This window comes from Neodiprion virginianus, chromosome 1 (assembly GCF_021901495.1).
Source record: "Neodiprion virginianus isolate iyNeoVirg1 chromosome 1, iyNeoVirg1.1, whole genome shotgun sequence".
NCBI classification, from domain to species: Eukaryota; Metazoa; Arthropoda; class Insecta; order Hymenoptera; family Diprionidae; genus Neodiprion; species Neodiprion virginianus.
Genome location: NC_060877.1, coordinates 31,715,988 through 31,741,417, shown reverse-complemented (window position 1 = coordinate 31,741,417; position 25,430 = coordinate 31,715,988). Strand labels below are relative to the sequence as shown.

General features: G+C 43.3%; 2 protein-coding genes across 5 annotated transcripts in view; one reads left to right on the top strand and one right to left on the bottom strand.

Annotated features, from left to right (window-relative positions):
* The window catches only part of LOC124307284 (neuropeptide CCHamide-1 receptor), a 70,057-nt gene that overhangs the window by 18,630 nt on the left and 25,997 nt on the right, over positions 1-25,430 (bottom strand). The gene's annotated exons all lie outside the window — the stretch shown is intronic.
* LOC124307303 (neuropeptide CCHamide-2 receptor-like) overlaps positions 12,578-25,430 on the top strand; it is a 113,983-nt gene continuing 101,130 nt past the window's right edge. Inside the window, exon 1 of the mRNA XM_046768880.1 lies at positions 12,578-12,689. The gene's annotated coding sequence lies outside the window, so the exon portion shown is untranslated. The remainder of the gene's footprint in view (positions 12,690-25,430) is intronic.

The window sequence follows — 25,430 nt, the reverse complement described above, 5'->3', positions numbered from 1 at the left end:
TACTTGCCCCTTGAGGCCCAGAGGGAAATGCTGCAGAATCTTATCGCGAGATTGCGGTACATTGCAGACGTCAACTTACTATTAGATAGTCTTTGGATGGTTGAGAGGCCGTAATCCGCTCGGTGAAGCGTGATGAGAACTTGGGATTTGGTTTACGATCAATAACTCAGTTTCTTTCTCATTCCGTTTTTCTCTTTATATTTTTGCGCACTCGGGGGGACGCGTATTATGTACAAGTAAGTCGTGACGTCAGCAGCGGATATTTCATGTAAGGGGAAGAGAAGCCGGTCTGGTAACGATGCGGATTTTCACATCGCGAGCCGATCTATCTTACACTTAATTATCTTTAGCGGGGTAGAAAAGTAAGCGATATACGGGATAAAAAATTTATCTTGTAACAGCAACGCGGCGAAGGAAGTGCGAAGGGTAAAAGTCCCTGCAACAGGATCCTGTCGGAGTTATAAGAGTCATTTCCTTCTGCGGCCAACGTGTCGATAACGACGGTGAACGTGCTCCATATATTATATGCGTAGCAGATAAATAACAACGTTTCTTACGGCTTTTATACGAACACGCTCTGATGGCGGAAAAATATGGTTCGTCGGTTGATATTCCGCGACCTCCTGTTCGCTATTAAATCGTATTATCGTCGTTGTTTTCCGATTACCGCAATCTAGTGTCAATATAAGGATGATTTCGTTATACGGCGTTTCGAAACAAGTCGGACAAATGAAATGACGCCGATATTACATTTAGCCGGAAGTTAGGTCGGCGATGGAGGCGGTGCAGTAAGATTTGGCAGGAATCGGGCAATTTATGTTGCTCGCGGTTGGCAATCGTGCCAGCATCACACCCTATTTCGTAAAAATAAATGACCTCCTATCGTTTTGTAAATATACTTACAGCTTAGCCGTTAATGGCAACCACAGTACGGCTTTCGTTCCTATCGAGCACTGCGTACCTGAATACGGTTCCCCCCCTCCTGCTCACCGCAGGAACGACGAACATCCATCACACAGAGTGAAATATCGTTTAAACTGCTCCGATAACGCTGTGTACGTCCCACGTGGTATCAATCCGTCACTGAATTATTATCGTCTGTTAAAAAACGACTCTTTCGACGTCTCCAGAAGTTCGAGGATCTGGTGTCGAATCCAAACTGTATTAATTCCCTTCTCATTTGCTACCAATAATATCGATTTCCTCGATCTATAAGCTCTGTAATGTAGAGACGCGAGATCTCTGGATCGTGATCGCATTCATCTGGATCATCGTAATCGGCGAACTTGGACGAGCCGGGACGTAGATCCATCCTGTTCTTCGACTGTCCTCCAATATCGAGGCGGCATAATTTTCCCGAAGTTATACAAACCCTCCCAACATCAATTCCACCCCGGTATCACAGTTATCGCAACGCGACGCTCGAGTGAAAATCCTTGCTACGATCACCACCGTCACTCGAAGGGATATCTTGGAAGGGACAGGGTTCGCCGTCTTATCTGGCACGTGGACCAGTCAACGCCCGGATGTCCTCGGGCACCTCTGCGGAGAGCGTCAACACTTAACGGACGACTTCACACGGGTCTTTAGGAGGACTCGAGACTCCGGCCGTAAACCGACCCGGACATTTGGGGACAAGGCTGACCTCGGTTTTTGATTGATGGCGCGTGGAGACCGCTTGCTACGTGTTACCGTATAATTGGTTAAACTACGTTATCCCGCCTCACGCGACGACGTGAGAATCGATACATGCTGACTTGTGAGTTGTGACAGACCTGCAATAAATCTGTTTGCCTGCTTTCGTCAATTTTTTTAACGTGCCTCCGTCGAAGGGAATCTGGACCGCGATTTCGGCATTCAGGGATTTGGACGTATCCTTTTGCGATGAAAGGAGGAAGGACTTGATCGAAACTGAGGATTAGAGATATACGAGTAAAAGGTTTTCGCGTCGAGTACTGGGTAAATAAAGATTGCGAAGTGTTACCATTATAGCTTATCGAAACCTTTTACTCGATCGACAGAAGCATTAGACAAATATTTCATTCGTGACTCACGTTTGCACGTTAATTTGTTATAAGCATCAGTATGTTTTTACTTCACTCGCCATTTCTAGATCATCAAAGTTGATCGGATTTTTCGGATACGAAGGCGATCAGCACTTGGAGTAATCCAGGTTCCGAAACGTCGCGGAGATTTTATACCAAGGAGATGACAGGTTCGTGGTTATCCTTAAAAGCTTGTCAAAGTTGTCGTGCGCGCGGAAAAGGCCATCGGAATGGACGATGGGGGGTGGAGAAAGCGCAAAATCCGAGGGTGCCACAGAGAGTGAGTGCGACAGAGAGAAGAAAAAAAGTACTTGTGGAAAGTAGCGTGGCAGCAGCTTCCTAACGATCCTCTTACCGTACGGAAGGAAGAACTGACTGGGTAAAAGTGTTTCCCCTTAAAAATGGTAAATTTACGACGCACGCTAATGACATAAGCATGCCGACTCAAATCGCATAAATTATCGGAAGACTTTTTTGAAGGACCCGAAATTTATACGTTTCTTGAAAAATTTACATAAAACAACCAATATCGCGTTTGCTAATATGCGATTGTAATATTTTATCGAATCATACGGCCGGCAAACAACTCGAAAATTTATTTCACGGACGGTGGATCGAATCCCATCACACACCCACGGTAAGCGGGTATCAAAGTGTCACCTCGGATGTCTGAAAAAGCTGATCCGATGCTCGATCAGAATTGTGTGAATCGCAAGGATCAGGTAAAGAGCCCGACAAAAGTGGCGATCGAAGCATGGGCAAAATAGTCCGCCGAAGGTGCAGGGGCGAACTATTCGATGTACATATCAGAAATGACGAAGGAGAAAATTCCCAGAATTCTCACATCACCGGAATCCGTATATAAGCGAGGTAATTAGCCAGGCGGCATGCACGTGGTGATGAGAAGCAACGATTAATCATGTGAATCCCGATAGCTGGTAGCCTTAATCACGGGTAATCGAGAAGAAAAAAGATACCTTGAACACGAGATGGAACCTTCGGCTGATTCCGGGTGAAACCGAGGTAACTTACGACTGGTGAAAAAAAGCTTTGGCAAGTGATTTGCAATAAAAAAAAAATAAATAAATAAAAAAGTCGAATACGTGGATGTTCCGAGTTTCTGATCCAAACTCCGTAATTCCGTTTCGACTCGGGGTTATAAATAATGCTCAGAATCCCTCCGAGAATTTGAATTTCAGATATTCAACCCCCGCAATAACGGTCCGACAGTTTTCTGGACACGTTTTCCATAACGGCGTTGCAGTGACTTCGCCTGATTACTGATCACAATATTTTATAATGGAAAACCGTGTTTAACAACGTGTCGGAAACGGCGGCAGGGGAGAAATCTTTTGATTACAACGGTGCGGATTTAACCGCGTCTTTGGTACTGTTGGGAATTTTTATTCCCACTATCAAAAATGCACCCTTCCCCTTTTTCACCCAGGCTCGTCAACGATCAAGTCCATACATCATGGACTCGGCGTACCGAGCTTAACAAGGGGGCGAATTCTAGGCCGAGACGCGGTTTTTTGGCGAGTCGAAAAAGGCGAATATTCGATGCGGCAAATGAACCGCGGCTAACAGGTCTCGATGGTGCTCGGGCGAATTTACATGGAGAAAGACGCCGGCGTCTATCCGACGCAACGCCGTCAACTTGGACGTCAGCCAGACGGGTAGTTAAGCTCCCCTTGTGTCTCTATTCTACTCGGCGATGAGTTAATTTTCCGACTATCTCCTCTGCTGTCTGACAATTAGGTACATTTCTCGGCTTTGCGCGAAGCTCGACAATCTGCTTGTGAAGCCGCGCCGGGTGCTTGAAATCGGTGAAAAGGACCGGCGCCAGCTCCTTTATCGCGATGGTCTTTTCCCTGAACGCCGTCCTCTTATCGGGCTCATTGACGCTGGCTTATTTGTTCCATTACTTTCGCCAAGTGGCGAAAGCGCTTATTTATTACGCCGCTATTTTATCTCACGAATTCGTGCGTCGATTATTAGAATTGTTTGAATAACTACTCTAAGCCTGGCGAAATCCATCCATTGATTTTCTACTTTCAGTTTCAGCCTTGCAACCTACTCCAGAATGTGAATTCATTTTCCGGTGTAACCTCGATTCACTCGCGATTGTCTCCATTGTGACATCGGATTATTCCCGAAGAACGTGACGCACTTTCTGCAAGCTCACACTTTTTTTTCTCTCCAGTCCTGATCTTGGATCGTTACGGTAGAAAGCTTGTGAGGTAAACGTCCCAGTTATCGACCCTATTTCAATTATCGACATTGTTTGGTTGTATCTGTTCGATCCTTAGTACTAAAATGTCTAAAAAATAAATTTGTAGTGTTTAACCCTCTAGCGATTGATTTCAGGCATCGAAAAATTCACAATTCGTGTCTTCAATTTATAATTTTGAAAAATCGTAGGGTCAATAATTGGGTCTAGACGCGTTAATAATCGGTTCACTTGCCCTAGAAAATTCTTCAAAAGCCAAACTCCACAGACCAATTCCAATATATTATTTCGTAATAATGATAGTTCGAGTATCCGTTTCGAAGAGGTTAATTGTGTAGGCGTCTTACAGGCGCATTTATCCCTTGACTGCAGGGGTTGCGACCCTCGAGTGCTTTGCGATTGGTCTGATTTAGATAGCGCGTGGGTGCAGGCAGGTTGCTCGTTTTTCGGCGGTCTCCGTAGGTTCTTGGTGGAAAGTCGACACGCACTTCTGCGAAAAGGCGCTAATAATAAGCGGGGGTGGTTTACGGCGTAAAGTATGAAGAAAGAGGCCACGTTGGTTGAATTAATTTTTTCCAGTCGTACAACTCAGGCCTCGCGTGCTGGCTGCGACAGCAATTTTTTACCGATTAAATCTACGCGACGAGCCGTCTGCGTAGCTTTGGTTTAATCCGATTTTAACATCGGCCCGATTTATTGTCCGCACGTTGCGAGATCGTTCACTGCATTGGGGATTTTTTGACCGCTGGACGAAACCGTCGGCTGTATGTCAGCATAGATATTTTCAACTTTGGAGATATTTTAAAGCTACACACTTGACGGCGCGTAAAAAAACCCGACACGTCTTCTCCCAAAGCTGATCCCTTTTGCTGCGGATCATGTACGGACGATATGTTGAAGTATTCAGCGACTTCTTTGTATAGCGTCGGGAGAAGTCAGATCCTCCGTTGCGATCAACAGACCGTATCGCATTTTTCACGGTAAATATTTTTACACACACCGCCATGAACCAACCACCTTACTTTATACTCAGCGCATTTCGGCACGGTTAAAAAATACGCTTAGAACTTTCACGACGAGGAAATTGAATATGGCCATTTTCGCTTTGATGTGTGTTCAAGTTTCCGCCGTTATAACCGCACCAACATAAGCCTATTATGCATTCGAACATGCCCGGATTCTCGCGGTTGAGAAATCCCGCCACAACATCTTTCGCGACGATTATTTCGTCCGTTTGTGAGAGTCACTCGGTGAAATGAAATTGCCAGTTTTAAGCTTTCAGAAATTCGCCTGCTCTTTGCGGAACGAGGGCGCAGCTTTTTGTTTCGTCGGATTTTTCTCGATCCGTTTCTCGGTGAGCGTAGTCAAGTTTTACGATTGAAAAATTCTGAAGAACGCTTTGTTTGACCTCAGATATTTCCGCAACATTTCATTTTCTCTTTATTCTTGACTGATCACTCAGTCATTTGTTCTTCAAAGAATCTGAGGTTTAGATCGTAAACGTCCGTGTGTCGATCAAAATGATCGGCCAATTATTACTCCGGATATAGATTCCGTTGCATTCGTTGGGCTTGCAAATTCGTATATCATTCAGTTTTGGCACGAGCCGCCTCTGCAGTCCCGAATACGGTACATTCTGGTAAAATAACGAACAGTCGGATCGGCGAGGCATTTTCAAACAACGTTTCAAATTTATTGTCCCATCTGTTCGTTTGAGGTTTTAATTGAAACGAGCGTCGCGGCTCCTGCGAGGGTGAGTGACGTTTAAAAATGTGTATGCGTGCTTGACTGAAAATTCTGTCACGTCAAGCAGTAGGAGCAGCAGCCCCGTTATTATCATATATCGCTGTCAAATTGTCATGCACCAGCCGTGATTTTCCTTGGAAATAAATATCAAAATTCAGGTTATAGTATTTCGTTCGTCCTTTGTACTCCGAATTGTTATTTACCCTCCTCCAGCGCGTCGAGGATCGGGAAAATTTCACACACCCTCCCGGTATTCATTGTAATAATTCAATCAGGACTGCAAGATGCCTGAAGCTCGGCTCTTGCGGCCGGAGGAGGATCTTTGACCTCCGCGGATGCAACGGAAGCTCGAACTCCCGCACTGGTAATTAGAGTAACAGCCTGATGTCATTTTACAACAACTTCGTCACTGCTACGAGGCGACGACTCGTATTGTATCGCGTCTCGCTGTCTGGCAAAACGTGTCCAGAACACCCCGCGTTATTCTTTTCATCCCTGCAACGACCTGGATATACTTATTAGGGTGGTTCCTATTTTGTTCATGTCAAAGCGAAAAAATAGAAACAGTTCTTCGCTAGATTTACGAAAATTTTACCAGAGGCATTTTTTGTAGAGCATTAAATTCCCTACAAAATAGCCAGAGGAATTTTTTTTGTGATATACGGTTTTAAATTAATAAACCGTATTTCTTAAACCAAATTCAAATGCAGTCATTTTTCTATGTACAAAAATTCGACTGCTTGACGGGACGTGTTAGAATTATCGCAAAAATTCGGGGATTTGGCCAGATTTTTCTTCTATATACGAGTATGTCGATTACTTTGGGGGTTGAGCGCGAACAAATTCCGACATGGCTAAAATAAGAACTACCCTAATACTCACTACTCACCGCAATGAAAGTGGATGAAAAATTAAGAGGAGGAGAACGGGAGGACTTTTTTCAGACGCGGACGTGTTCAAGGGGGTGAAATTCGGTACCAGTGAAACGGCCCTGCGGACGGGCTTGGCTCGAGAAATCCGCTCAAATTGTGCATGACGCAGGGATTCGGGCTGGGACTCTTTCTCCATGTGCAGGATCGTCTGATTCAACTAAAACGCATTTCAGCCTCGTTAGCAAAATTCGTTAATGCGGCCTTTGTAACCTCAGCATCGACTTTGAAGACGAGCTTGCAAGTTCTTCTCATTAGTTAGGCAAATCCGCAAGCCGTATATCTGTTACAAACATGGAAACTACACAATTATTCGTTTTCCACTAAAGGAAAGGGGCCGGTTTCGACGGTGATAATAATTTTATTAACAACAGAAGCTCAGATATGTTAATTCCGGAAGTCTGTAATTATTGCGGTCATCGCGAGAGGAGTTCTTGAACAGGCCCTTGCTTGGTTCGTCGTTAAAATGATCTTGTTGAAATTTCGTTCGGCGTGTCGGGTTTCCGGGCAGCTGCTCGATCATGCTGCCGCGGAAAGTGAAGTCGGAGCATCTCGTACGGGGTTGAGTTGTAATTTTCCGGGTGATATAGGTACCCCCGAGACGAAGGTGGCTCTGACACTCACCGACAACTTGATACCGTTGTTCTTCAGGACACGTTAGCGATACGACAGAGATGAATCTGAGGAGCCCACGGCTTCCGGTTCGGTGAACAATGTGCTTCGCAGTTCGGAATGACTTGCCGATTGTACGGAGAGACGATACCGATACCGGATCGATCCGCCTCTCGGGGAATTACGCGAGTTGAAAACTTACTACGAGATAAGGTTGCACACTTGAAAATTTTCCCAATTAAATTCTCACCGTCTCTCCTTCTCTCCCTTGAGGAAGAATCGAGGAAGAACAATAGCAGCTGCGAAGCGAATGTGTTTGAATTTCTAATCAGATTCTCCGATGGGACTTTTCGCAGATAATAACGATTTCCCCGCTTCTTGGTTCAAAGCTTTAAATTCGCAGCTCTGAGTTTTAATATTGCCGAGTCGATATTTCAGTATCAGATATTATCCAACGTCTGGAATACCTCGGAAATATTCGAAGATATTCACAGAAATTCCGGGGATGATTTTTCGAGGGGTTGGCGCAGCTTTCTCAAAGCTGTTTACCGGGTCTGCGACGGTAAAATTTCGTGTAAATATGACGGCGTGTAGCGTGGCTGCGGTGGGAGAAAAAAAAAAACATCCGGTGACCCACCGTGGTAAACAAAAAGTCGTGTCATGCTGGGAAATGAGCCAATAAATATTTAAAGCCACTCATGTAAGGCAGAGGCGTAAAATTACGTTGGAACTTCGTCCAAATACTTCCGTAGCCTCTGATTCATTTTCAGTGGTTCCTTCGTCTATCCACCTTTCCTCGCCTTTCTCCGTCTCTCTCCGCTACCCTCTGTCTTCTTCCACATGCATAATCTACCATTTTGTATATTTCACTTTATTATTCTATATTTTTCCCCCCCTTGACGCATCACGTGACAGGCTCGCTAAAGGACCTTATCAGCCTCGTGTGGGAATCGTGGCGCCCCACAGCTATTAATCAAGCGACGAGCGAGTGGAAATGAGCAAGGACAAGAGATAGGTGTAATGCACATGCTGTAAATTCCCGCGATACATACTTGCCGGAGTTTTCTCCCGGCGCAGATTCGAAGCGCAATTTTTTATGTCTTTGAGCTAAAAGGCGGACGACGCCGAACTCCCGCGATGTATAATGGCTGTACGGGCTGGTAGGATGTAATTGATTTTTGCAGCAAGGAACCAGAGGGAAAAGTAGAAAAGGGAATAAAAAATACCGCCACGTTATAAACTGAAAATTTGCTACGCCGCCGAAGCTTTCAGGGCGCTCTATTATACTTAAAAAGGTCATTTTAAACGCACTCGGTAGTGGTGCCTGCAGAAACCGTGCTTCGGACGAGAGACGCTGCACTGTATACATTTGTTTTTTTTTTTTTTTCAAAATAATGTCAAAGGATATTGTACAAAGCTTTTTTCGCTTGACGCACAATACGAGGAAAGAGCTAAAATTGGTTAGATTTATCTTTTTAGCTTGAGTCGTTTGTAAATATCGCCGTTTATCTTGCAGCTGTTTGTTAGAACGATCGGCGTAAGAAGTTTAGGTTTTCAAAATCTAACGTGAACCTGCGCTCCTCTGCTGGAATATGATTAATGTAAGGGGAAAATCGCGGGGTGATAACCGGGACGGAAAAACCCGCTAATTGAAAGTCTTGAGAAGAGAATATTAAGCTGAAAAGTTTTTGCACATCTAGTTTCACGGTTAGGTGACAAAGAACTCTGCACTGTACTTCTCGCAAAAAGTGAAATTTTACGATCATTCTTCACAGTTTACATCGCCGCCCATCCACTTTGCACAGCTATGAGGCACGTCGTTGGGATCATGACAAAAAGTTTGGCGAAATTCTCTGCGTAGGTCGGATTAGGTGTCAAATAGTCTAAGTTCAGCTCTACCCAATTAGGTTTGCCCGGTCCCACCTTCTATAATTAACAAGTTTATTTCGCCGCATGTTTGCTGCACTCGGTGCAAAAAACAAGCTTTGATGTTGAAGTATCATAAATTTTTTGTCAAATGTTCAAACTGACTCAATCGGCTCGCCAAAAACTTTCGCCCACTTTCATGTCTGTACACTAAATTGGGACCATCGCAGAAAGAGAGCCACGTTATTCGATAATGGAAAGCCCGTCGTAGCTTTCAAAAAGTTCAAGGCCGTCAGGATCATTCCGAATTTCAAATTCCGTGTGAGATTTTTAGCTGATATACATACTCATGTAGGCGATGACTTGGGCACCGTATAAAATTTGTGTTATATCGGTCCGACGGAGTTTTCGTTTTCAGGTTATTGCCAACGGCATGAAAAATTAACCCACGAGACTGCAGAGGAGGGTACGAATTATTTGGAAAAAAGATAAAGAAGCGAGAATTTCAGGGAGATTGGAAGGGAAGAGAAACATACATTGTTTCCAGTTCTGCTCCCGAAAAGTCTTTCCAGCCCCGTGGGAATGAAACATTTCAATTACCAGAAAGAAGATCAACCCGAATCAGACAGACGTACTTTCATATCTCCAATGCATCAAAGCCAAATGCGGGCTCGGAATTTGCGCACCCTGCTTCTCTCAGTGTAGAGCGATTAATTTCTCCTCCATACATCGCCCGAGCCTATACGAGTAAGTAACCCGGGAGCTTTCGCTTTCGCGAGCTTTTTTTCCCTCTCCCGTGGTTAGGTAAAACTCCATGGTTTGATAGCCTGCAGTCGTATTTTTGACATAAACAAATGCCTATCCGACGTAGACGAGAAACTTGAAGAAAAAGACGAAAATAATTCCGTAGGGCGTAAAAAATGTCTTGGTGAGTAATCTGTAAGAACTCCGGTATCTCGTTGCTGCACCGTTGCCGTTGTTGCCGTTTCACGTATCTGAAGTTACTAACGTTGAAACAAAAATTACTGTCTTGCACCATTAGAATAACTCGAGAAGTTGACTTTACAAAATCTGAGATTGGTAACGGTTTCTTGAATTTCAGGCAATTCTCTAAATTTGCAAATTAACGATTTTTTTTAAAGTTGCATCGGTACAATAACGTTACAAACTTCAGCCTGATGCCGTCTTGCAAGAATCCTTCTGCATTTTTCACGCGGGTTTGTGAAACTGATCGTTAACTATACACTGGTTGAGTCACAAAGTTCACTTGGCTGTTTATTCATCATCGCGTAATTCCCGTCAATATTTTCGAGGATGCTGAGACTCCACGGATAAGGGAACCGTATAATACTCTACCTTCAAATTGCGTGGAAAATGTCATGTGAACAGAGCGGGTTTTTCCGTTTGGAGGGTTTGACTCGCAGCCCATTTCCTTAAAGAAAAACCCGTGAGAACCAAACTTGTGTGAGAAGACACGGTGGGTTAAAATTTGCTTCTTGGCACAAGGCCGAATGCATACGGCGTTGCATTTTGCATCCATTTACCGGAAAGAATTTTCCTCAAAGCTACTTGCTGTTGCGAGTCTAGAAAGATGAGGCTGAAAATTGTTTTGCAATTTTATTGGCAATTTATTTAAAAAAAGCGTCACTTTGATTCTATTTTCTTTTGCCTCGCTGTCGTTCCCGGCTTGATAAATCAACGCGAAGTTTTCAGCGTGCTTTTTGTGCGAAGTCGACGATTGTTTGACACGATTTCACTTCCCGATTTCACTCAAATCGATCAGTTCTTAAAGAGTTCTTTTTAGATCACGCGAGATAGAACGCAGGAATACATTTTGAATATTGCAGAGTATTGCCGTGAACTGATTTCGCCTTGCCAACGAGAGCTTATCACACATTGGATAAGCGAATTTATACCCACACCATAATCCAATCGCGGGATGAAAATCGAGCATTAAATTTTGGTTCAGATAGAACAGCAGCGGAAACTTATCACTCGGCAATTAAATACCTCGTGGTTGAAACGTGTGTTTGCAGCACGTGTTTTACAAGCCGATCGATGAAGCTTTATTTTTAGACGATCTTTGAAAATGGCGCAGCTAGCCGAAATAACCAACAATCACTGAACTGAAAGCTTTAGCCGAATACTTCGGTAACGTGGTGAAAAAAAATTGATCGTGCCGTGACTGCGGCTTTAAGCTTGTAGAAAATTGAGTTTCGATAGCGTGGCGTAATAGCTCCTGTTGGCGGTACCGGAATAGAACGACGGTTACGGTTACGGCGTGAAAGCTCAACTCGAACTTCGTCAGTCAGCCGGGAATTATTACACGAGTTATGATACCCGGGGCAAGTTTAAATTGAGCTTTGGCAGTTGCGTTCGCAATTCTGGAAGGGAGGATACGACGATGCGAATTTGTTTGCGTGCAAAATCGTTGTGTACAATTTGCTAGCACGGTATTAATTAATTTAGCACACGTTTTCCCCTCACCGTACAAGGGTCGAAATGAATTTCATTGAGGGACAATGCGCACGGTATTCGAAAAAATGTAAAATCTCAACGTGTGGCATAAAACAGCGTGGTTTAGGATACGATTCGTTTGAATTAATTGCGTGGGTGTTTGCTGTTAAAAAGAACCGCGGTTTAATCGCTGCTGAAATGAAAAAATTATAAGAGGGAAAAGTAAAATTATAAACATGATAAAGTATAAAGTCATGGACGAACTTTGGATAAAATCTCGAACACGTGAAATGGAAAATACTTGATGGAGATTTGATCGTTTTATCATCACTCGAATTTCATTTACTATATCGGCATGCATGTTCTACAATGTTTGTGTAAAAACGCGAACGCGCGGCAATGACCGATTAATTAGGCTGACTGTGCAACTATTTAATATTCATTAACGGAGTGTAAACGCCAAAACAACTCGTAATATGCATTATTATACACACTGGCGTAATTAAGATAAGTGGCGATAAAAATTATCACCTTGATCACACATGCATGGACGGGGTTTGTGAATATAATTTGCGATCAAATATGCATATCGGTTGTTCAAACAGTGACGGATGCACGCGTCTTTCAGCAAGACAATTATTACCTCTTTCATCGATCTCTCCATCTTTCAATTCTCATCTCGACAGGATTCAGCGACTCTAAAAATAAACAGGCTGAAAATTGTTCATCCGTTTTCTCCGCAGAGTAATAAAAAGCACGATAAAAATAGCACCGCCAAAGCTATTCGCCAGTAATACTCTTACGGTACGTATACATCATTTTTTAATACCGCGGGCCGGATGATTTATTGGACTCCTCTGATGATCGTCGGACAATGATAACAAGCGTAACGATAATACGTGACAAGCTTCGACGCGCTCCTCGATTCTTCGAGCTTGCAGCCGACTATAAAGCTCGCAAACTCACCAAACGGTTCGAGGAACGTGCTTCGGCAAGAATTTCCGCTTCCGGAAAGGCGGAAGTTTGACGGTGTTCTCGGAGTCCTGCCACAGACGCGAACATCGGCGATATCCTGCGTTGGTAAAACTGCGGCAGGACGTATAAAACGCGCAGGAGAAATTGGAATTGAAATTGAAATAAGGAAATCCCTTGGATATACTCGCGTGCAGACTACAGTACGTAATTTTTCCCTTCTCAATTTCACAGTCAGAGGAAGATCTCGAGGATTAATGTCCGGTTCTCAGTCTCTCGAAAGCGGACAACAAAGATATCCGCCTGGCTATAAATAAAATCTGAATCTGCTCGCAGCAGGCTATTCTTTCGAGATGGGGATGACTTACCGCAAACCGTGGGAAGGAAATCACGCGAGATTTAATAAAGTCGGCTTCACGGCTTGTACATACATATCGTAAGCAGGCTTATCGAGGGTGTCGAGCCGTGATAAAAATCTGTCTTCAAGTCTTTCTTTTACGGAGACCGCGATGAAATCGTGGACGGAGGTTCGCTTCAGGCGCGTTAATTTTCAGCAATAATCGGGGGATACAGAGTTCCAAAATCGCCGAGGATCCTCTCGTAATTACCGGTGTATTTGAGTAATTACCGGAGCTACCGGATTGAGAGCTCGATACAGAACTCTAATAATCCCGGATCCCGTGCGTATAATCCTCGGCCGAAACCACAGCAGTTTCATTTATTTACAGGTGATAATTCACTCGAGCTACGGAAGTGACGGGCTAATTTTACTGCTCAGGATCTTCGGGCTGCTGCGCGAGCTTTCGCTTTTCCGACGATACAACAATATGAGCTTTGGGTAGATACGCTACGCGCTGTCTCATAACTCGAAATTATGTCGTCGGAATTTTAAACTTCGAGTAGGTATGACGTCAATCCTGAATCAGTGGAAAGGCATTCAGCCACCTTCTCAAGGTTTGAGTAAAATTTTCTATTATTTCGTATCGTTTCAACAATTTGCTTACGTAACTCAAGCGTCCTGTCCGATACAAAGTGCAACGGTATAGATTCCGGTGATCGATATTAAATATTTGGCTGAAAATATACCCGCGAAATGAATATGTCCTGTCGCAAATACAAATCCATTATTTCAAAGCGTAGGAGGAATGGAATTCGATACGCGCACCTGCACTGCGGTTTCTATCGATAAATAATGTAGCTGGATTCTAGGTCGTTTCTCTATGGCAAACAAATAACAGAATTTCACGATTTTTACTCGACTATAAAATATTATTTTGTAATTTTTATTATATATTTACCATTGTAAGCTGCCCAAGAATGAGATCAATTTTTTGTTGTACTGCGAGTCGAAGAGATGGAATGACGGAGTCCTTACGATGAAAGGGGCGGGATTCGAAAACGCCGGGTGGAAAAAGCCGCACCGAGGCTTGAATGGCTCGGGGGTAAATTATTCCACGCTTTCGATGGTATTCCTGCTAATCGACGAGGGTTGAATTACAACATGAATTTCTTTTACCGACGATAAATACCTGGTATACTCAATGCGGGATATACCTAATCACTTTCCCAATAATCCGAGATCGCTTCGGAATAGCGATTTTTTGCTCCCATTGCCGTTGATTTCCATGTGAATATATCCCCCTTTCAAATTTCATGCACCGTGGTGATAATTATTCGATACTAATTTTCAATTCAATTCTGCCCTTCAAGGACCTCGGTTTATAATCGAGTTGGAAAATTTTTTCTTTAATGTGCAACAACTGTGCGTGGGTTGGAAATAAAAACAGTTAGTCAAAAGAAAACCTGCACGTCAGGATTTCGACGCGTTGCAAATGAAACTCGTCGCTGCAACGCGCATTGGAATTGAAGGAATGCCTGTGGTTGCGAAGGTAATCGAGCGAATGAATTCCAATGCCGTACGCACGGGTGGGAGTTTCATGTTTGACGAGATTCCAGGGTGTAGTGCGATTTGGCGAAACAAGCAAACGCAATGCGGTGGAATTACTCCGCCGTGCAGGGTCTCGTCAAGGTTCTTGAAAAGGCAGGAAAGAAAAAAGTATCGACACGTATCGTAACATCACGTATCGCAAAATGGAAAATTACATTCAATTTCTGTCCGTCAGATTCGTCAGCAACTGAGAACCGCCGGGCAATTTACGCGTAACGAAGAAAACACGTGTCGTGTTATTCAAACTTTTGAACAGCCACATTGCACGGCTGCTAATGAAAGCTGGTTTTAATTTTAACCAGGGTGTTTGTAATATTAATTCTACTTTCTGCGATGCACGTGACGCCTTAAGCTTGGAACAGACACGTCGTACGGACTTGAATTTTACACCGTGTAATCCTTGATATCGCCTAGAGAGACTTTTCTAATTTGTTACAGTGGAAATTTGATACCCTTAATTAGCAACAGTGGTAAAGTCCATTGGCCGCGTACGTGCGAACGGTATAACGGATAACCGGGTGTTTCGTTAATGAAAATTTATCGTCAAATATTTGATCCGCTAAAGCGCTTCTGTCGTCGAACTGCGGCATTCGACGCTGTGCAAATGATCAATTATTGTCGTTGTTATACATGGAAAATGTTTTTAAACCCGTGAAATTAAGAATTAATACCTGTTAATTCCGCCGATAAAAGATCCACGACGTTCATTTTCGTACCGCTCTTATCCACCCCAATCTTTTATTGCTCGGCGCTCATCTGAGGTGAGTATTTTTGACCTGCTAAAAGAATTATAGGCGAATTTCTCGCTCGGCGGGTAGAAAAGCCTATTAAATAATTACGGGGGGTTAAAATCCAATTTAGCCGTAGGGCTCGCGACAGAGGTGATATAACGTGAGGAAAATCGCCCGTCTTGAGAAACTTTAACCTTCCCCGTGATAACCGGCGGTTCTGGTATCAAGTCCTCGATTGATATACGGCGGGATCTATCAAAGATCAGGTATCGAAATTCGGGTCTGATTTATTGCCTGGTTATAGGCAAGCACGTGTTTCAACAAAATTGTCATTATCGTACACGTAACGTGGTTTTGGACTCTTATGACGTTGTAATTTATCAGCATGCCGGAAGACTATCAATCATAAATAATTAGATTCGGAGTTTCCTCGAAGGTCGCCGTGACCGATTTCTTCTGTGACATAAATTCTCCAACGTCTCGTTAAATATCGTTACGTCTGTGGTAAAATTTTTCCCGACGATGCTACACCGCAGCCAGCGTTCGACGTTGAAAATCGTCGGGAGTTCGCCGCGTCAGACATTAAGAAAACTTATAATTAGCGGTGAGTTAGTCAATTAAACAGGTAATACCTTTTATGATTACGTATTATATCTCACGAAAATTCGTTCATCCGATAAGAATGAGTTAAGAAGTGTGTAAGGATGAAATTAGCCCACCTCCGCGAAAGGTCGCCGCGTCTGTAGAGCGTCTCATCAATTTTTTCGATTCCCTAATTTGATAAAACATTCGAACGACTGTCCCGCCAATCAAGGTGAGAATTAAATACGTGCTCGCGCAGTAAAACGAGTGAGTAAGTAAAAGTAAATTGTTTCAGCACTCGGAGGGCCGTGAAAGTTTACTTCTCTGATCACCTTCTTAACAGCTGAATCGCGATATTTTAACACCAGTTGGAACTTACACAAATGCATCTAATTTTAAGTGTACAGATTCGTCGATATTCGCGCATCCGAAGGACAGTATTTTCACTTTTGACTTTAGCATTAAAAAAACGAAATTTATCTCCCATTTACATCGATTCGCGTCACCGACATTAATGCTTTTATCAACGTTAGTAGACCGAAAGTTTTCATCATCCCCTCGATATTCTTACGGGGGGAATAATCGTATTTCGCGTTATGCGAGAGCAACTAAAAATTAGATATGAATCACGCGTGAGACGTGTTATATATTGCGAAGGTGCACGCGCGGAGGAATTTTCATGAGAGAAAAATATGCATATTACTTGTTATATTACTACTATTGCGCATATATCTACGCGGGTCCAATTTGCATTTTTAACGACAATTCAGGGTTCGTATTATTTTCATTCCTTTCTTCCTCTCCGCCTTAGCGGCTCTAATTTGCCGGACTAAATACGTCCTCGCTAATTCAGCATTTACGAACCTTTTTTCCGCATCGCCGGCAGATGATTAAGGAGCTGATTAACACGCATAACGCTGTATCCCGATAGAGCATTAAAATTGAATTAGGAAGTCCGAAGCTCGGGGACCAAGTATTGGGCCCGAGAAGCGACCACATTTTGCTCTTCGGTCCCTCGGGAGTCTAGAAATCTAGGAATTCCCTTTGCGATTCGAGACGGCGATGAATTTTGTATGCTAGGAACCGCAAGACGTGTCTAGCCGCCTTGCTACGCGTTGCCTAGGCCATTGTCGACCTCCTCGTTTTCCCCGAAGACTCGTAGACTGGAAACGAGGGGGAAAATTTTAACTCAGAAATTCACTGTGCGTCTGAGAAGTGATTAGTGCTTCTGCAGGCGAAACAGCTCGTGGTTTTTCAACATTTCAGGGGGTGAAGAACGCGGCCTTAACGATTGTATAAATCTTCAAGGCTGGCTGTTGGTTGGCTCGAAAACTCGATCATATTTAGGTCGACGATGCGTGGCAGTAAAGCTGACGACTGTACCGGGCATGGATATAGATCCGAGAATTTTTCGATTTTCACCAAGTAAATTAACGTTCGATCATCGTGGGAATTTGAAATAGCTTATAGAGCGGGTAAATATTTTAGGCGAGCATCCGACGTGGGATTTATAAAGTAGATTTGCGGATTTCCGAAGCGTCTGCTGTAAGCCGAACGGTCCATTCCGGAAGTCAGTTGTGTGTATACATATTTCGTTCAAAGTGGTTGCTACTTAAATAAGCTCGGCAACGTGAAGCCGGGCGAAATAGATCATCGCGATAAATTTCAACAGATCTCAATCTTGCCGTAGTACATAAGATAAGATACTCGACGCCTGAGAAGAGCTCGGGGAAATTAACCGCGTATTAACTCTCTTTCGATTTTCAATAGCAAACAAACGTGGCTTCTTCGGCGAAGTCAATCTCTATGTTGTATGCATGTTTTGCAATTTCACTTCGCATTTCATTTCGCAATTACGCAGCAGTGAAAGCGATCGATTCTCTTTTCTTACCCGGTTTCAAAGAGATTCCTGCAGACTTCTCCGAAGGCTCAAGGCTCAACGCTCCATCATCGGCATCTTAGAGTTTATTTTTCAGACAAGATGGCTGAAATTTTGAGAACAGTGGATTCCGAGAATGGGAACTACGCATAAGCCAGTCGTATTTTGGGCTGCACCTAATTAGCTTGATAAAGATGCAGATAGACACGCGAAATGGTTTCGGCTACGTCTTTACTCTAAGATGGAAATTAGAACCTCACTGAAATCTGATATCTAACATTGACGTCTAAGTCGGTTCCAGAAACAGGAGAAAGGCAGATTTCAAGCACGTCTACTAAACTTTGACTTGATAATACAGCTCTTAGCCTCGAGAGGGTATTCTCGTTATTTGTATTTTTTTCTTCCTCAAGCTTCGCATGAATTATTATGCAACGTAAAGTCCTAACAATATGTCCTCCGTTTGCGGTTTCGTAACCTGTGATTGCAGAATCCGCTGCATCGATTCTCACCGTTACGTAATTCGTGCGGTAAATCGTGATGGAACTTTTGTGAAACGGAGTGATTTTGAGGCAGCTCGTAGGATACGCAATCAAAACGAGCTATCATGCGTGAAAATGAGGACGGTGATCGTTAAAACGAATGTATCGCGTACTAGTTCGGCCGTTGTGCGAAGCATCTGTGCTTCTACGTAGATACGTGGAACTGGAAAATTTCTTCGCAATATCTCAGGGTGGAAATCTCGTTATCGGATGTCTGCTGCTTCGGGGTCGATTACACGCGGAAACGGATGAACGCGTCACCGTATTAGATTGACAACGAGTTGAAGAGGATATACATATCGTCTAACCCTCGTTAGTCTCAATCTAGTCCCCGAAATTTGTCTGCAATGCAAATTTGCTAACCGCTGATTCCGCGGTTTGAATACACCGCGATTCAATATCTAGGTTCCTCTCTAAGGCGCCCGATCAGCATCGACGCGTTCAATCGTTTCATAGGAAATACAAAGCGAGCGAGAAGCCTCGTCGGTTCGTTTCGAAGTATTTCCGTCGCGTGACCGAGATAAACGCACCTCACGGACGATATGGAGAGAAAAATATTTCTCAGCTTTTATAAAAAGGAATTCGGTTCCCGCCCGCAGAGAATTTACTCCCATATTTTGGTCTGAAGGAGGGTCGTGCACGTGGATTCTAATCCGGCGACAAGGAAGGGGGGCCGGAGAGATGATAAGATCGACGATAAAGTGAGCGGTGGGAAATACAGTTCACGGATGGAAAAAGAGATCGAATTCTGGTAGGATCCCGTCATCCGCCCCGTGCTTACACCTCGGATAAGTCGATCGAGATTCATTCAGGGTCGGTGTTTGGGGAGGAGGTCGCAGGCTCTTCGCCGAGTCACAAGTCGACCATCTGATAGACCCTTTCATCACGTGCCAGAAATTTGGCACGCGGAAAATTAACCTCCGGTTTCTTCGACCCGATACTGTCTCCAGACGACAATGAGAATGAGATTCCGAGGGAAGATCAACCGGGTACGAAAATTGAATTCACAATACGGGAAATACGATTTAAGTCTTTGGACTTTCCGACTGTCGAAACTCGGTTTAATTATGAAAACCGAGTTTATTGCAGATCCGATGCTAAATGAGGACCATCTTCTGAGGGAGAGATTGTGTGCTGCGATTTCTTTGAAAGAATATTGGCCGAATGCCACGTGAAAGCTTTTTGACAAGCACAACTTCTGTCACAGTTGGAACTGTACCTACACGTGTAATATTCTAGCCCTCTGAGGCCTGAAGAGACGCGTCGTTTTTTACAACCAGTCCAATGATTGGCGGTACAGTTTAAGATAGGATAAAAAATATACGCTCTTCCGATGCATCCACGACGATTGAATCGTTCGAATGAAAATCTCGGCTTGCGAATAATTGAATAATTTTATTGTTATTACACTAATTTTTTTTCTACGGGGATTTACTCAGGGAAACATGAACAGTATGGGTATGGATTGTTTTTTATAATATCGAGCTGCGCTTTGGGCCGCGTCGATTGGAAAAGTATTTTTATCGTACTACAAACAATGAAAGCGACGACAACCGCGTTGGGCAGTTGTGTACAAATGAAATATGTACGCGTATGTGTTTGAAACGAGTCACTCGAAATTGGATGGTAGCGTGACGGAAGGTAGATAACGGCGAGCCTCGCTGTATTCCGTTCGCTCCGCGGCGCTTTTTTTCACCTGATACCTACGAATAAAGGTTCATTGCCCATCGTGTCTGCGAGCAGTTAGAGTGCCTGCCGGTTTCACCGATCGGGAACGAATCGACCCGTCGATCAGGTTTCGCTTATTTTTTCTCCGCTGGTGTTTTCTCAAGTTATTCGTAACCGCGATCGCTTTGCCGAACGTTGGCGTCATTGTTCGCGTGCGGGCGAAGAGAGTCATTTTCGTACTCACTCCCTTTTTACTACGAACCAACCGTTGCGGATATCGGTTTTCGGCATGCGAAGAATAGGCGCAGATTTTCAATTCGATATGTGTATATATATACAGGGTGTCTGATCAATTCAGAACCACAAATTCCCTGAGGATCCAGGTTTTTTAAGCAATTTTTTGATTTTTACAGATGTATCGGAGAGATTAAACATCGCTAGTCGGCATGATGAACAAAAAAACTTTGCTTGTTGGATATATGCGTTGGATAAAATTCTTTATTCTTCGATGGTTAAAAAAGACAGTATCTATTCGTAAGCTTCCTATCTACTTAGTCGATGGTTATTTTTATTATTAAAAAAATAATCCTTGAATTACTACGAAATTCCGCGAGAATTACAGGATATTCTAGGAGAAAAAATAAATCCCTGAGAATTCAAGGAGTTCCAAGTTTTTCTAGGTAATAGACACCCTGATACAGTAAATTGTTCAGCCATGGCTTGTGATATTTTGGTACAGTTAACGGCGGTAACGAATTAGCCGTGATAAAAGCGATTAATTGAAAAATTGCTTTATTCTTCGGTGAGATAATGAATTAAACCGTGAGTTGAAAGGGTGGAGTTTGAGTGGAATATTTAATCGGATATTACATATTCAAGGCATGCCAAAGGCACGTCGAAAAAACGCGTACGAGGCGACATGTAATCGCGGTGAAAACGGATGATGAAAATTGGATTTTTTTTTTTAATTGTAACTCGTTGTTGCTTGATGAAATGATACCAGATATTTTTATTAATTTTTTTTTTTCGTATATTTGGAGAAAAAGAAAAATAACGGAACGCGTGAAAAATGACGAATGGTGGAGCTCTGTGTGCAACTAATGGTATAAAACAACGAATCATCCAGCTGACCTAGTTGTGATTTATGTGCGACACCGCGTTCTGAAGTGCACGATTATTTTTACAAGGGTTCTGTGCGGCTGGTTCTGAATATAATATGCTGCATTAGGAGGCTTATTCAGTACCTCCAGTACTCCTACTTTTGAATGTTCTATTTGAAAGAGCCTTGTTAGAATTAACCGAAATATTTTTCAGTCGCGGTATATCAAACTGTTTCGGCAACGTAGCGATGGAACAGTTCCAGTCAAAGTATCGTATCGCGCTAATTCCAGTCTCATTTCACTCGCAATGTAAAATCCTCTTCACGCCTTGAAACAGATCAGCTTTGTATTTCACGTATTGTCTACTGTCTCAAAATCATATTTGAGTATCATCCGTGTATTCCCTCGTCTTTGTAAACCTCAGTTGTCGTTTTGTTCTCTTTCGATGCAGATCGTATCGCTTCGTATCGTTCGGAAGTAAACTATCTCTTATTGTTGTTTGATCGTCATCTAGTTAAATCATCATCCCGCTTCCTCGCCGTAGTCATTTCTCACCGATCCGCGGATCCCACGTCAATAATCCAGATCTAGCGCTACCTCTCCAAAGACAAACGAATATAATTAGTTTTAGTATCTAGCGGGCATCGTCTACGCAACAGCATGCAAATTATTATCGCGTATGTGGACACTCGTGATTTAGTTTGCTATATGGTTATTTTGTGGATCTAACAGGGAACCTGAAAGTTTCCCATGAAACCCTTTTAACCCCTAAGGGTTAATTGCCTTCGACGATGTAGTCCTGGTCGTCACAGAGATGAATTTGCATAAAACCGCGTCCAGACCACGAATGTACCGATCTATTAACGCCGATAATTTTCTTTGGTTGCATTTAAATTCGATCCGACTGACCGACCGCAGACCCTTGCAGGACGAGTGCCTGAGATCAGTTGAAGCTCGTTACGCGCGGATTAGAAGGATCGAAAGACGATGGCCAATCGAATTGACATTCTCCAAGTCTCGTACGAAATTAATTGCGGTCGAGCGTTGATTCTACAGTCGATTAAACCCGTCTCCCTCCCCCGCCCCTCTCACTCTCTCTCTATCTCTCTCTCTCTCTCTCCGAAACGTCCCGTGTATTTATCTATTTATTTATTTATCTTTCTATCTATCCATCTATCTATAACCATCTGTCTATCATGAGCGGATGGACACGTTTTGCTAATTTGAACAAGGCTTACCCTGATCCGGATATGGATATGGATATGTCTAATTCAAACAATTCCTACCGTATCGAAAGACGTATAAAGTAGAATAAAAAATTACTTCGACAGCAGACGAGATTAACCGATCGGGTAAAATCGGATCTGAAAATTTTTGCATAACATCCAGTGAATTTGTCGGCGTTTATTTATTTACTCTGACGATACCGGGCTGGGTTTTGCGGTTGGAAATAACACCTGGGCGTGTGCCCGTTTTTTATCAAGTCCTATGTGTTGGGATATAAAGTAAGATACAGGATGTATGCATATCTGGAATCTGCAGTAACCCCCGTTTCCTGTGATTAGTCGTCCGTTTTGTGCCGCTTTGTACGCTCTTTTTGCCGCGGGAAAAATCCGCTGCACCAAAAGACTCTGCGGTGAAAAAAATCGCGCCGCAGAATGGTATTTTATTTTCTATTATTATCACGATCCGAGGGGTTTTTTTTTTAAATTGAAATTCGTCATTGGATGTACAAACAAATTCACCGACGATCAACGAAATTCAATATGCCTAATCAATTATCATTATTCGTATCTTTTACCGTAACCTCGCCCAGCTTTTAGCTAAAAAGCTTCACCGTGAACTCTTTATTCCATTCGCAAAGTTGAACGGGAATTTCGTTTCACGACTCCTCGATGATTTTGTTGGTATGACATATTTTCGGCTTGGAAAAGTGTCTAGCTTTCTCTGGAGAGCATAAATCCACCGCCTAGCCTAGCTCCGGCAATTTTTCTTTAAAATCCACCCGCGAGAGTGAGAAAACTGTACAAAACCCGAGAAACACAACATCGCCAAGGGGAAAGATTTTGCGCGGTATCTTGTTTCCTATTATATTATACGTATCATTTTCATTCTTAGCACGTAATTTATTGTCCACGAAACAAGAATGCTGATGTGATTTCACGCACGGGAAACGGGCGGCCTTTTCGACCACACGGTGAATTGTTATGAAAGAAAATGACGAAAGCCAGCGATGAGGTGGAGAAAAAAAGTGGGCTACTTTGTCCCTAGGCTTTTTTTCCCCCTCATTGACTTGGGACTCGCGAGAAGAATAATATCCTCTCATTTCGACATAGATACACACTTATAGAGATGAATCGCCTATATATTATGCAGGAGAATAATAGGGCGGAAATTGTAGGCGCGAGGATCGGCGAGGATCGGTGGAACGCGAAACCAACTTCGGCGGTTGTGTAAGTGGCACTAATTGGAAGATTAGTATATTTACCGGAATCCACGAAACGGTCGCTTTCCACCACACCAACTGGGATAATGGAGTGCCGCAGAATCGGCGTGTTTGCTGTCACATTCAGAATCAACCCGTACAGCTTTCAGTCAATTACATGAGTAATGAACTCGCGCCCGTTGAATTTCCGAAAGGTGAAACGCGTTGATTGCTCACCTTTTCGACAAGCATTTTTTTGAAGTAGAAGTTCCTGCACCGAGGCGGCGTTCAATTTTTTCCCCAGTCAATTCAAATTACGGAAAGTGACGCGTGCCTTCCTCTCCCGAAATGTCTACAGGTATTTTAAGAGAATAGAAAAAGAGGGAGGGGGAAAATTGATGCTTGAAAAATTGCAATCATTCGAATGGTGAAACGGGTCCGGGTAGAAGCGTCTGGTTCTGATGTATGAAAAACGTTGAAAACGCTCAGCATGGCGTAAAGTTTGGATGAAAAGCGATAAAAAGAAGCGATAAAACGCATTCGTTCAAGTAGCAGTCAAACCGACCCCGCGAGAACTGAAACATCACACTTTTCACTCGGCTCTATTTTCCATCCCAGTTGGACTTGACTTATCTCTTGGACAAATTTTATCCCTACCCGGAGAAGCCCGCAAAGTGTCCTTGTGACTTTTGAAAGACCGCGCGACGCTGGAGGTGAAAAAATACCGTATCGTCGACTTCGCGAGACATTTCGAAAGAGCTGTGATCCTTTTCTAGTACGTCAATTATCTCGTCATCCTGACACATATTTTCACTTTGAAAGTGACACGAATAAGGTTTCAGAATGTCAGCTTCTACGAGAGAAAGTCTGGGCGTGAATCGGGAACACCATCGTCATGAAAGCGATGTGTTTCAAGCGGGAATTTTCAGGCGTTCGAGGTCGTTTCCGTTCCGTACGAACTTCGATTTTCCCCGGAGATTTCGTCCGCATTGAAATTCCGCTTCGGTATCTCTTGTATTATACAATATGTTATGCGTACCAGAGTCGTTTTTCCGTCACTGTTTTCTTCGACAGTATGTGTATGTACAAGAAAAAGCAACGGCTGTTTCGTATTTCACACGCATCCCCTATCGCTGGTATACAAATAAGTGAATTTGGAAGAAAATTGTGTAGCGCAGAGACGAGACTGGCTGGACTAGACAGCGAACAGACGGAGGAATTCGGTACCCTTCCATTCCTTTTTTTTTCTCGGGATTCTCTTCGTCGAGATTTCGTATTTTTTTGAAACGAATTTTTTTCCCCCCTTCCGAAACGTGATTCATGGAGTAGGTAAAACCTTATCTCAAGCGAACAACGTAGACGTTCTAATATTTCACGCGAATTTGAATTCAGAATTGAAGATAATACAGCGAATTTTCACGTTTTATTATGTTGTTTATGTATTCAAACGTCGCTTTACGATCGGAGAAAGACATTCAGATGTCGGCGTGAGGTGTGTTAAAACAGCGAGAAATTATTGTTATTTCCGGTCCTCCCCCACGAATTTTGAGGCTCGAACGGCGCAGCGCGTTGATCGATCTCCTTTAACTCTTTAAACGCTGTTTCAAACCTGACCACGTGGCGTGGATCTGCTCTCTCTCTTTCTCAGGAGTTCGATTTCGCTCGTCTCGTCTAAGACAGTTTCTGAAGCTTGTATCTTCA